The 15,472-nt window shown below is 49.6% G+C and overlaps 1 protein-coding gene across 1 annotated transcript in view; it reads left to right on the top strand.

Annotated features, from left to right (window-relative positions):
* The first annotated feature begins 2,907 nt into the window (after window positions 1-2,907).
* Window positions 2,908-15,472, top strand: part of LOC106592346 (OTU domain-containing protein 7A) — a 171,496-nt gene continuing 158,931 nt past the window's right edge. The window contains exon 1 of the mRNA XM_045689748.1: window positions 2,908-3,217. The gene's annotated coding sequence lies outside the window, so the exon portion shown is untranslated. The remainder of the gene's footprint in view (window positions 3,218-15,472) is intronic.

The raw sequence follows: 15,472 nt of genomic DNA, 5'->3' as shown, positions 1-15,472 counted from the left end.
CAAAGAAATTGACGACTAAATCAACATTTTGCAATGGTCATCTCATCCTCATGGACCCCCATTGAAGAAGACAGTCCATAATTGTCCCCATTGAAGAAGACAGTCAAAGAGCAGACAAAGGATATCAAGGATCTGGACAGATTCTGTATGGAGGAATGGTCTAAGATTCCTCCCAAAGTTTTCTCCAATCTCATTAACGATTTTTAGAAAAAGACTCAGTTATCATCGCGAGGTATTGAAAACAGCGGTGCCAATAATTTTGACCTCTATTTTTTTCAGAGAGAGAAAAGTATTACTTGTGAAACAAAAATATCTTTCTCTGTGTTAGTATAAAATAATATAATTTCCCAATTTTTAGAGCATACAATAAAGCAGATTTTTTTGTTTTTTATACAGCCTTTTTTACTCATCTTTATCAACGGTGCCAATAATTTTGGACCTGACTAGGCTATATACACTGAGTTTACAAAACATTAGGAACACCTTCCTTATATTGAGTTGTCCCCCTTTTGCCCTCAGAACAGCCTCAATCGTCGGGGCAGGGACAAGGCGTCTAAAGCGTTCCACAGGGATGCTGGCCCATGTTGACTCCAATGCTTCCCACAGTTGGGTCAAGTTGGCTGGCTGTCCTTTGAGTGGTGGACCATTCTTGATACACACAGGAAACTATTGAGTGTTGAAAAACCCAGCAGCGTTGCAGTTCTTGACACACTCAAACCAGTGCGCCCAGCACCTACTGTACTACCATACCCCATTCAAAGGCACTTAAATCTTTTGTCTTGCCCATTCTGAATGGCACACATACACAATCCATGTCCCAAGACTTAAAAATCCTTCTTTAACCCGTCTCCTCCCCTTCATCTACACTGATTTAAATGGATATAAGAGGTGACATCAATAAGGGATCATAGCTTTCACCTGGATTCACCTGGTCAGTCTGTCAGGGAAAGAGCAGGTGTTCCTAATGTTTAATAATATACACTACATGACCAAAAGTATGTGGACACCAGCTCGTCGAACATCTCATTCCAAAATCATGGGCATTAATATGTAGTTGGTCCCCCCTTTACTGCTATAACAACCTCCACTGTTCTGGGAAGGCTTTCTACTAGATGTTGGAACATTGCTGCAGAGACTTGCTTCCACAAGAGCATTAATGAGGTCGGTCATCTATGTTGGCCGATTAGGCCTGGCTCACAGTCGGCGTGCCAATTCATCCCAAAGGTGTTTGATGGGGTTGAGGTCAGGGCTCTGTGCAGACCAGTCATGTTCTTCCACACCAATCTCAACAAACCATTTCTGTATGGAACTCACTTTGTGCACGGGGATATTGTCATGCTGAAACAGGAAAGTGCCTTCCCCAAACTATTGCCACAAAGTTGGAAGGACAGAATCATCTAGAATGTCACTGTACGCTGTAGCATTAAGATTTCCCTTCACTGGAACTAAGAGGTCTAGCCCGAACCATTATTCCTCCTCCACCAAACTTTACAGTTGGCACTATGCATTGGGGAAGGTAGCGTTCTCCTGGCATCTCCTCGCATGGTGATCTTAGGCTTGTGTGCAGCTGCTCGGCCATGGAAATCCATTTCATGAAGCTCTTGACCAACAGTTGTTGTGCTGACGTTGCTTCCAGAGGCAGTTGGGAACTCGGTAGTGAGTGTTGTAACCGAGGACAGACAATTTTTACGCACTATACACTTCAGCACTCGGCGGTCCTGTTCTGTGAGCTTGTGTGGCCTACCACTTCGCGGCTGAGCCATTGTTGCTCCTAGATGTTTCCACTTCACAATAACAGCACTTCCAGTTGACCGGGGCAGCTCCAGCAGGGCAGATATTTGATGAACTGACTTGTTAGAAAGGTGGCATCCTATGACGGTGCCACGTTGAATGTCACTGAGCTCTTCAATAAGACCGTTCTAGTGCCAATGTTTGTCTATGGAGATTGCATGGCGGTGTGTTTGATTTTATACACCTGTCAGCAACGGATGTGACTGAAATAGCCGAATCCACTAATTTGAAGTGGTGTCCACAAACGTTTGTATATATAGTCTATAGTCATATGAATATTGCATTGACTGTTTTCTGTTGGGATGGGGCGGCAGCGTAGCCTAGTGGTTAGAGCGTTGGACTTGTAACCGAAAGGTTGCAAGACAGAATCCCAGAGCTGACAAGGGAGAAATCTGTCGTTCTGCCCCTGAACAAGGCAGTTAACCCGCTGTTCCGAGGCCGTCATTGAAAATAAGAATTTGTTCTTAACTGACTAGTTGAATAAAGGTAAAATAAAAAAATAAATGTGTCCTTTCTGTCCACATGAGACATCAGACACACATCAACTTGTGATTGGCTGGTAAGATGTTAATGTATATGTGTCTAGTCCCTATTTCTGGTTTTAATGAAAATTATATGGGCTAATAATTAAAACGAATGACTACACAGACAGAATTAGAATTCTTTTTTTTCTTCTTTTTTTTTATGTGAGACTACAGTAGGCCATGGTTATCGCTGTACTGCACATCATCAGCCATTCAAATACAGAACAATGCCATTGATGTACAGAGCAACAATGTAGCCACTCGAAAACATGACGGCACTGTCTATCCACGGTCTTTCAGCCTGCCGGGATCCGACAAGCGCCATCCACTGGTGTGCCCCTTGCTGTAATAATGAAGCCTAGTTTAAGCATAGTAACACAGTGTATAAGTACCAGCGCCATTTATGTAACCATCACACTACTCAAGAAGAATCCCGTCTCCTAAATTATGTTGGTTTAAGCCTACAACCAGACAAGCGCCCAAATCGGCCGGCGGGTTCTCAATTCGGTTGCCAGACAGACAGAGAGACACTGCGCGAGAGAGAGAGAGAGAGAGAGAGAGAGAGAGAGAGAGAGAGAGAGAGAGAGAGAAATGGAGAGAGAGAGAGAGACAGAGAGGGAGAGAGAGAGAGGCAAGGGAAATAGTCAATGGCATTAAAGGAGGGGTGGACGCTGTTGATCCTTGACGTCATGCTGTGGAACGGAACGGTGGGAGTGACTTTAGTGCTGCAGCAGCAGGCGGAGAGAGAGACAGAATGACGGGAGGAGGATGAGAGGAGCACAGACAGACAGTCTGGCGGGCATGTTTATCACACAGGGAAAATAAAACACGAAACACACAGAGATACAAGGGACCAGTGAGGATTAAACAAATAATGACGGGAGACAGTGACTAAACACACGGTGAGTTGATGCCTTATGTGGATTTAATACTAGTCTGGATATAGTAAATATTTTATGCTGTCATCTTTTTCCTTCCCATCACTGCAGACGTTAGGCAGGTGCACCCGGTTGGTCCTGTAGATTTGCATGTCGAGTCTATGCACGGTTTTGGATAAAAGTGTTATTATGTTGGGTAGATAGCCTATACCGTAGTCTATGATGAGATTAGTAAATGCAGTTATATATGTGGAGAATGGTACAAAGAGATATCGATCTCAACAGTGTGGCCTTTAAGGTAAACACCGTGTGAATTTTTGGGGGCCAGGGTGAACCAAACGTGATATTTTACGGGGCCCCGTCGTTTTTCTGTCATGAAGTAACAGAGCTTTATCTTTTCATGAGGATGTTAGTACCTAGGCTACCCAACGTAGACTACACGCTCAGGGTAATGTGATGATTCTATTCGGAGTAGTCTACAGTAACCTTTAGTATGAAGGCAGTCTCATACAACACGCTAGTCTACGTAACATGTCGTTAAGCATAGGAATAGACCATGCGTAAAAAAAACCCCAATGCATCCAGAAAACACAATATAGATGTGTAATCACAGTCCTGCTATAGCATGAGACATACTTGATACCCGTCTCACCATTCATTATCTGTAACCTTATGGGATTTTGTTTATTTCTGCGACACAAAACGCACAGATAGGCCTACCTTTAACTGTGCATTGATTTGAAACATTATTCTGCCTTCTTTTGTCGACGACCAGCACCAATAGGATTTATTAATATATTTTTTAATAAAACCGTGTGACCATGTTTATAGGCCTCAGTAAACGATAGGTAGGCTGTATAATGTCCATAGTGAGACGTCGATGTGTGTCTTTGAGTTCAGTCGTCATTTCAAATGGCTCAGCGTATCATGATAAAGTAACACATACTTGTAAAGGCCTTCATTGTCTGGATGTGGTTGCTTGATCACTGCTATGGAATTGCAGTCCTGTTATTTCCTTTCTGTGAAGTGATTGGCTAGCCACGTTGTTCTGTGACAAGCCTATTGGATATAATGACGTGTGACATGTCATCTACATACTCATGTTTTCCATTTCATCTGTTACAATGGCTCTCTGATTGTCTGTCTGTGTTATCATGTACACCTAGCTACATTGTGTATTCTGCTTGGATGAGGTACAGCATAGCTGTTCAAGTGTTGTGTTGTTGTCTAGGATTTCCTGAGCATAGGGTTTTGTGAATCTGACTAGAGTTGTGTTTACTATGTATGTTTACACCACGTGTTGATGCTTCACCGCCTGAGGCCATCCACCTGACCATACCAGTACCTGTATCCATCCACCTGACCATACCAGTACCTGGATCCACCTACCTGACCATACCACTACCTGTATCCATCCACCTGACCATACCAGTACCTGTATCCATCCACCTGACCATACCAGTACCTGGATCCACCCACCTGACCATACCAGTACCTGGATCCACCCACCTGACCATACCAGTACCTGGATCCACCCACCTGACCATACCAGTACCTGTATCCATCAACCTGACCATACCAGTACCTGTATCCATCCACCTGACCATAACAGTACCTGTATCCATCCACCTGACCATACCAGTACCTGGATCCATCCACCTGACCATACCAGTACCTGGATCCATCCACCTGACCATACCAGTACCTGTATCCATCCACCTGACCATACCAGTACCTGGATCCACCTACCTGACCATACCACTACCTGTATCCATCCACCTGACCATACCAGTACCTGGATCCACCCACCTGACCATACCAGTACCTGGATCCACCCACCTGACCATACCAGTACCTGTATCCATCAACCTGACCATACCAGTACCTGTATCCATCCACCTGACCATACCAGTACCTGGATCCATCCACCTGACCATACCAGTTCCTGTATCCACCCACCTGACCATACCAGTACCTGGATCCATCCACCTGACCATAACAGTACCTGTATCCATCCACCTGACCATACCAGTACCTGGATCCATCCACCTGACCATACCAGTACCTGGATCCATCCACCTGACCATACCAGTACTTGTATCCATCTACCCACCTGACCATACCAGTACCTGTATCCATCCACCTGACCATACCAGTACCTGGATCCATCCACCTGACCATACCAGTACCTGGATCCATCCACCTGACCATACCAGTACCTGTATCCATCCACTTGACAATACCAGTACCTGGATCCATCCACCTGACCATACCAGTACCTGGATCCATCCATCCACCTGACCATACCAGTACCTGGATCCATCTACCCACCTGACCATACCAGTACCTGTATCCATCCACCTGACCATACCAGTACCTGTATCCATCCACCTGACCATACCAGTTCCTGGATCCATCCACCTGACCATACCAGTACCTGTATCCACCCACCTGACCATACCAGTACCTGGATCCATCCACCTGACCATAACAGTACCTGGATCCATCCACCTGACCATACCAGTACCTGGATCCATCCACCTGACCATACCAGTACCTGGATCCATCCACCTGACCATACCAGTACCTGTATCCATCCACCCACCTGACCATACCAGTACCTGGATCCACCCACCCACCTGACCATACCAGTACCTGGATCCATCCACCTGACCATACCAGTACCTGGATCCATCCACCTGACCATACCAGTACCTGGATCCATCCACCCACCTGACCATACCAGTACCTTGATCCATCCACCCACCTGACCATACCAGTACCTGGATCCACCCACCTGACCATACCAGTACCTGTATCCATCCACCTGACCATACCAGTACCTGGATCCATCCACCTGACCATACCAGTACCTGTATCCATCCACCCACCTGACCATACCAGTACCTGGATCCACCCACCCACCTGACCATACCAGTACCTGGATCCATCCACCTGACCATACCAGTACCTGGATCTACCTACCTGACCATACCAGTACCTGGATCCATCCACCCACCTGACCATACCAGTACCTGGATCCACCCACCTGACCATACCAGTACCTGGATCTACCCACCTGACCATACCAGTACCTGGATCCATCCCCCTGACCATACCAGTACCTGGATCCATCCACCTGACCATACCAGTACCTGTATCCATCAACCTGACCATACCAGTACCTGTATCCATCCACCTGACCATACCAGTACCTGGATCCATCCACCTGACCATACCAGTACCTGGATCCATCCACCTGACCATACCAGTACCTGTATCCATCCACTTGACCATACCAGTACCTGGATCCATCCACCTGACCATACCAGTACCTGGATCCATCCATCCACCTGACCATACCAGTACCTGGATCCATCTACCCACCTGACCATACCAGTACCTGTATCCATCCACCTGACCATACCAGTACGTGTATCCATCCACCTGACCATACCAGTACCTGGATCCATCCACCTGACCATACCAGTACCTGTATCCATCCCCCTGACCATACCAGTACCTGGATCCATCCACCTGACCATACCAGTACCTGGATCCATCCACCTGACCATACCAGTACCTGTATCCATCCACTTGACCATACCAGTACCTGGATCCATCCACCTGACCATACCAGTACCTGGATCCATCCATCCACCTGACCATACCAGTACCTGGATCCATCTACCCACCTGACCATACCAGTACCTGTATCCATCCACCTGACCATACCAGTACCTGTATCCATCCACCTGACCATACCAGTACCTGGATCCATCCACCTGACCATACCAGTACCTGTATCCATCCACTTGACAATACCAGTACCTGGATCCATCCACCTGACCATACCAGTACCTGGATCCATCCATCCACCTGACCATACCAGTACCTGGATCCATCTACCCACCTGACCATACCAGTACCTGTATCCATCCACCTGACCATACCAGTACCTGTATCCATCCACCTGACCATACCAGTTCCTGGATCCATCCACCTGACCATACCAGTACCTGTATCCACCCACCTGACCATACCAGTACCTGGATCCATCCACCTGACCATAACAGTACCTGGATCCATCCACCTGACCATACCAGTACCTGGATCCATCCACCTGACCATACCAGTACCTGGATCCATCCACCTGACCATACCAGTACCTGTATCCATCCACCCACCTGACCATACCAGTACCTGGATCCACCCACCCACCTGACCATACCAGTACCTGGATCCATCCACCTGACCATACCAGTACCTGGATCCATCCACCTGACCATACCAGTACCTGGATCCATCCACCCACCTGACCATACCAGTACCTTGATCCATCCACCCACCTGACCATACCAGTACCTGGATCCACCCACCTGACCATACCAGTACCTGTATCCATCCACCTGACCATACCAGTACCTGGATCCATCCACCTGACCATACCAGTACCTGTATCCATCCACCCACCTGACCATACCAGTACCTGGATCCACCCACCCACCTGACCATACCAGTACCTGGATCCATCCACCTGACCATACCAGTACCTGGATCTACCTACCTGACCATACCAGTACCTGGATCCATCCACCCACCTGACCATACCAGTACCTGGATCCACCCACCTGACCATACCAGTACCTGGATCTACCCACCTGACCATACCAGTACCTGGATCCATCCCCCTGACCATACCAGTACCTGGATCCATCCACCTGACCATACCAGTACCTGGATCCATCCACCTGACCATACCAGTACCTGGATCCATCCACCTGACCATACCAGTACCTGTATCCATCCACTTGACCATACCAGTACCTGGATCCATCCACCTGACCATACCAGTACCTGTATCCATCCCCCTGACCATACCAGTACCTGGATCCATCCACCTGACCATACCAGTACCTGGATCCATCCACCTGACCATACCAGTACCTGTATCCATCCACTTGACCATACCAGTACCTGGATCCATCCACCTGACCATACCAGTACCTGGATCCATCCATCCACCTGACCATACCAGTACCTGGATCCATCTACCCACCTGACCATACCAGTACCTGTATCCATCCACCTGACCATACCAGTACCTGTATCCATCCACCTGACCATACCAGTACCTGGATCCATCCACCTGACCATACCAGTACCTGTATCCATCCACTTGACAATACCAGTACCTGGATCCATCCACCTGACCATACCAGTACCTGGATCCATCCATCCACCTGACCATACCAGTACCTGGATCCATCTACCCACCTGACCATACCAGTACCTGTATCCATCCACCTGACCATACCAGTACCTGTATCCATCCACCTGACCATACCAGTACCTGGATCCACCCACCTGACCATACCAGTACCTGTATCCATCCACCTGACCATACCAGTACCTGTATCCATCCATCTGACCATACCAGTACCTGTATCCATCCACCTGACCATACCAGTACCTGGATCCATCTACCTGACCATACCAGTACCTGGATCCATCCACCTGACCATACCAGTACCTGTATCCATCCATCCACCTGACCATACCAGTACCTGTATCCATCCACCCACCTGACCATACCAGTACCTGGATCCACCCACCTGATTATACCAGTACCTGTATCCATCCACCTGACCATACCAGTACCTGTATCCATCCACCAGACCATACCAGTACCTGTATCCATCCACCTGACCATACCAGTACCTGTATCCACCCACCTGACCATACCAGTACCTGGATCCATCCACCTGACCATAACAGTACCTGTATCCATCCACCTGACCATACCAGTTCCTGGATCCATCCACCTGACCATACCAGTACCTGGATCCATCCACCTGACCATACCAGTACCTGTATCCATCCACCCACCTGACCATACCAGTACCTGGATCCACCTGCCCACCTGACCATACCAGTACCTGTATCCATCCACCTGACCATACCAGTACCTGGATCCATCCACCTGACCATACCAGTACCTGGATCCATCCACCTGACCATACCAGTACCTGGATCCATCTACCCACCTGACCATACCAGTACCTTTATCCATCCACCTGCACATACCAGTACCTGGATCCATCCACCTGACCATACCAGTACCTGTATCCACCCACCTGACCATACCAGTACCTGGATCCATCCACCTGACCATACCAGTACCTGGATCCATCCACCTGACCATACTAGTACCTGGATCTACCCACCTGACCATACCAGTACCTGTATCCATCCACCTGACCATACCAGCACCTGGATCCATCCACCTGACCATACCAGTACCTGTATCCATCCACCTGACCATACCAGTACCTGTATCCATCCACCTGAACATACCTGTATCTGGATCCACCTGAACATACCAGTACCTGTATCCATCCACCTGACCATACCAGTACCTGGATCCATCCACCTGACCATTCCAGTACCTGTATCCATCCACCTGACCATACCAGTACATGGATCCATCCACCTGACCATACCAGTACCTGGATCCACCCACCTGACCATACCAGTACCTGTATCCATCCATCCTCCTGACCATACCAGTACCTGGATCCAACCTCCTGACCATACCAGTACCTGGATCCATCCTCCTGACCATACCAGTACCTGAATCCACCCACCTGACCATACCAGTACCTGTATCCATCCTCCTGACCATACCAGTACCTGTATCCACCCACCTGACCATTCCAGTACCTGTATCCATCCTCCTGACCATACCAGTAACTGGATCCATCCGTCCACCTGACCATACCAGTACCTGTATCCACCCACCTGACCATACCAGTACCTGGATCCATCCACCTGACCATAACAGTACCTGTTTCCATCCACCTGACCATACCAGTACCTGGATCCATCCACCTGACCATATCAGTACCTGGATCCATCCACCTGACCATACCAGAACCTGTATCCATCCACCCACCTGACCATACCAGTACCTGGATCCACCCACCCACCTGACCATACCAGTACCTGGATCCATCCACCTGACCATACCAGTACCTGGATCTACCCACCTGACCATACCAGTACCTGTATCCATCCACCTGACCATACCGGTACCTGGATCCATCCACCTGACCATTCCAGTACCTGTATCCATCCACCTGACCATACCAGTACATGGATCCATCCACCTGACCATACCAGTACCTGGATCCACCCACCTGACCATACCAGTACCTGTATCCATCCATCCTCCTGACCATACCAGTACCTGGATCCATCCTCCTGACCATACCAGTACCTGGATCCATCCATCCACCTGACCATAACAGTATCTGGATCCATCCACCTGACCATACCAGTACCTGTATCCATCCACCTGAACATACCAGTACCTGTATCCATCCACCTGACCATACCAGTACCTGTATCTACCCACCTGACCATACCAGTAGCTGGATCCATCCACCCACCTGACCATACCAGTACCTGGATCCATCCACCTGACCATACCAGTACCTGGATCCACCCACCTGACCATACAGGTACCTGGATCCATCCACCCACCTGACCATATCAGTACCTGGATCCATCCACCTGACCATATCAGTACCTGGATCCATCCACCTGACCATACCAGTACCTGTATCTACCCACCTGACCATACCAGTACCTGGATCCATCCACCCACCTGACCATACCAGTACCTATATCTACCCACCTGACCATACCAGTACCTGGATCCATCCACCCACCTGACCATACCAGTACCTGTATCTACCCACCTGACCATACCAGTACCTGGATCCATCCAACCACCTGACCATACCAGTACCTGGATCCATCCACCTGACCATACCAGTACCTGTATCTACCCACCTGACCATACCAGTACCTGGATCCATCTACCCACCTGACCATACCAGTACCTTGATCCATCCACCCACCTGACCATACCAGTACCTGGATCCATCCACCCACCTGACCATACCAGTACCTGGATCCATCTACCCACCTGACTATACCAGTACCTGGATCCATCCACCTGACCATACCAGTACCTGTATCCATCCACCTGACCATACCAGTACCTGGATCCATCTACCCACCTGACCATACCAGTACCTGGATCCATCTACCCACCTGACCATACCAGTACCTGGATCCATCCACCTGACCATACCAGTACCGGGATCCATCCACCTGACCATACCAGTACCTGGATCCATCCACCTGACCATACCAGTACCTGGATCCATCCACCTGACCATACCAGTACCTGTATCCATCCATCCACCTGACCATACCATTACCTGGATCCATCCACCTGACCATACCAGTACCTGGATCCATCCACCTGAACATACCAGTACCTGGATCCATCCACCTGACCATACCAGTACCTGGATCCATCCACCTGACCATACCAGTACCTGTATCCATTCACCTGACCATACCAGTACCTGGATCCATCCACCTGACCATACCAGTACCTGGATCCATCCACCTGAACATACCAGTACCTGGATCCATCCACCTGAACATACCAGTACCTGGATCCATCCACCTGACCATACCAGTACCTGGATCCACCCACCTGACCATACCAGCACCTGGATCCACCCACCTGACCATACCAGTACCTGGATCCATCCACCTGACCATACCAGTACCTGGATCCATCCACCTGACCATACCAGTACCTGGATCCATCCACCTGACCATACCAGTACCTGGATCCATCCACCCACCTGACCATACCAGTACCTGGATCTATCCACCCACCTGACCATACCAGTACCTGGATCTATCCATCCACCTGACCATACCAGTACCTGGATCCATCCACCTGACCATACCAGTACCTGCATCCATCCACCTGACCATACCAGTACCTGGATCCATCCATCCACCTGACCATACCAGTACCTGGATCCATCCATCCACCTGACCATACCAGTACCTGGATCCATCCACCTGACCATACCAGTACCTGGATCCATCCACCTGACCATACCAGTACCTGGATCCACCCACCTGACCATACCAGTACCTGTATCCATCCACCTGACCATCCCAGTACCTGTATCCATCCATCTGACCATACCAGTACCTGTATCCATCCACCTGACCATACCAGTACCTGGATCCATCTACCTGACCATACCAGTACCTGGATCCATCCACCTGACCATACCAGTACCTGTATCCATCCATCCACCTGACCATACCAGTACCTGTATCCATCCATCCACCTGACCATACCAGTACCTGGATCCACCCACCTGACCATACCACTACCTGTATCCATTCACCTGACCATACCAGTACCTGGATCCATCCACCTGATCATACCAGTAACTGGATCCACCCACCTGACCATACCAGTACCTGTATCCATCCACCTGACCATACCAGTACCTGGATCCACCCACCTGACCATACCAGTACCTGGATCCACCCACCTGACCATACCAGTACCTGTATCCATCCACCTGACCATACCAGTACCTGTATCCATCCACCTGAACATACCTGTATCTGGATCCACCTGAACATACCAGTACCTGTATCCATCCACCTGACCATACCAGTACCTGGATCCATCCCCCTGACCATTCCAGTACCTGTATCCATCCTCCTGACCATACCAGTAACTGGATCCATCCGTCCACCTGACCATACCAGTACCTGTATCCACCCACCTGACCATACCAGTACCTGGATCCATCCACCTGACCATAACAGTACCTGTTTCCATCCACCTGACCATACCAGTACCTGGATCCACCCACCTGACCATACCAGTACCTGGATCCACCCACCCACCTGACCATACCAGTACCTGGATCCATCCACCTGACCATACCAGTACCTGGATCTACCCACCTGACCATACCAGTACCTGTATCCATCCACCTGACCATACCAGTACCTGGATCCATCCACCTGACCATTCCAGTACCTGTATCCATCCACCTGACCATACCAGTACATGGATCCATCCACCTGACCATACCAGTACCTGGATCCACCCACCTGACCATACCAGTACCTGTATCCATCCATCCTCCTGACCATACCAGTACCTGGATCCATCCTCCTGACCATACCAGTACCTGGATCCATCCATCCACCTGACCATAACAGTATCTGGATCCATCCACCTGACCATACCAGTACCTGTATCCATCCACCTGAACATACCAGTACCTGTATCCATCCACCTGACCATACCAGTACCTGTATCTACCCACCTGACCATACCAGTAGCTGGATCCATCCACCCACCTGACCATACCAGTACCTGGATCCATCCACCTGACCATACCAGTACCTGGATCCACCCACCTGACCATACAGGTACCTGGATCCATCCACCCACCTGACCATATCAGTACCTGGATCCATCCACCTGACCATATCAGTACCTGGATCCATCCACCTGACCATACCAGTACCTGTATCTACCCACCTGACCATACCAGTACCTGGATCCATCCACCCACCTGACCATACCAGTACCTGTATCTACCCACCTGACCATACCAGTACCTGGATCCATCCACCCACCTGACCATACCAGTACCTGTATCTACCCACCTGACCATACCAGTACCTGGATCCATCCAACCACCTGACCATACCAGTACCTGGATCCATCCACCTGACCATACCAGTACCTGTATCTACCCACCTGACCATACCAGTACCTGGATCCATCTACCCACCTGACCATACCAGTACCTTGATCCATCCACCCACCTGACCATACCAGTACCTGGATCCATCCACCCACCTGACCATACCAGTACCTGGATCCATCTACCCACCTGACTATACCAGTACCTGGATCCATCCACCTGACCATACCAGTACCTGTATCCATCCACCTGACCATACCAGTACCTGGATCCATCTACCCACCTGACCATACCAGTACCTGGATCCATCTACCCACCTGACCATACCAGTACCTGGATCCATCCACCTGACCATACCAGTACCGGGATCCATCCACCTGACCATACCAGTACCTGGATCCATCCACCTGACCATACCAGTACCTGGATCCATCCACCTGACCATACCAGTACCTGTATCCATCCATCCACCTGACCATACCATTACCTGGATCCATCCACCTGACCATACCAGTACCTGGATCCATCCACCTGAACATACCAGTACCTGGATCCATCCACCTGACCATACCAGTACCTGGATCCATCCACCTGACCATACCAGTACCTGTATCCATTCACCTGACCATACCAGTACCTGGATCCATCCACCTGACCATACCAGTACCTGGATCCATCCACCTGAACATACCAGTACCTGGATCCATCCACCTGAACATACCAGTACCTGGATCCATCCACCTGACCATACCAGTACCTGGATCCACCCACCTGACCATACCAGTACCTGGATCCACCCACCTGACCATACCAGTACCTGGATCCATCCACCTGACCATACCAGTACCTGGATCCATCCACCTGACCATACCAGTACCTGGATCCATCCACCTGACCATACCAGTACCTGGATCCATCCACCCACCTGACCATACCAGTACCTGGATCTATCCACCCACCTGACCATACCAGTACCTGGATCTATCCATCCACCTCACCATACCAGTACCTGGATCCATCCACCTGACCATACCAGTACCTGCATCCATCCACCTGACCATACCAGTACCTGGATCCATCCATCCACCTGACCATACCAGTACCTGGATCCATCCATCCACCTGACCATACCAGTACCTGGATCCATCCACCTGACCATACCAGTACCTGGATCCATCCACCTGACCATACCAGTACCTGGATCCACCCACCTGACCATACCAGTACCTGTATCCATCCACCTGACCATACCAGTACCTGTATCCATCCATCTGACCATACCAGTACCTGTATCCATCCACCTGACCATACCAGTACCTGGATCCATCTACCTGACCATACCAGTACCTGGATCCATCCACCTGACCATACCAGTACCTGTATCCATCCATCCACCTGACCATACCATTACCTGTATCCATCCATCCACCTGACCATACCAGTACCTGGATCCACCCACCTGACCATACCACTACCTGTATCCATTCACCTGACCATACCAGTACCTGGATCCATCCACCTGATCATACCAGTAACTGGATCCACCCACCTGACCATACCAGTACCTGTATCCATCCACCTGACCATACCAGTACCTGGATCCACCCACCTGACCATACCAGTACCTGGATCCACCCACCTGACCATACCAGTACCT

Source organism: Salmo salar, chromosome ssa11 (genome assembly GCF_905237065.1).
Source record: "Salmo salar chromosome ssa11, Ssal_v3.1, whole genome shotgun sequence".
Classification (NCBI taxonomy): domain Eukaryota; kingdom Metazoa; phylum Chordata; class Actinopteri; order Salmoniformes; family Salmonidae; genus Salmo; species Salmo salar.
Note: the sequence above shows the minus strand (reverse complement) of the source record. Positions and strands in the feature narration are given on the sequence as shown.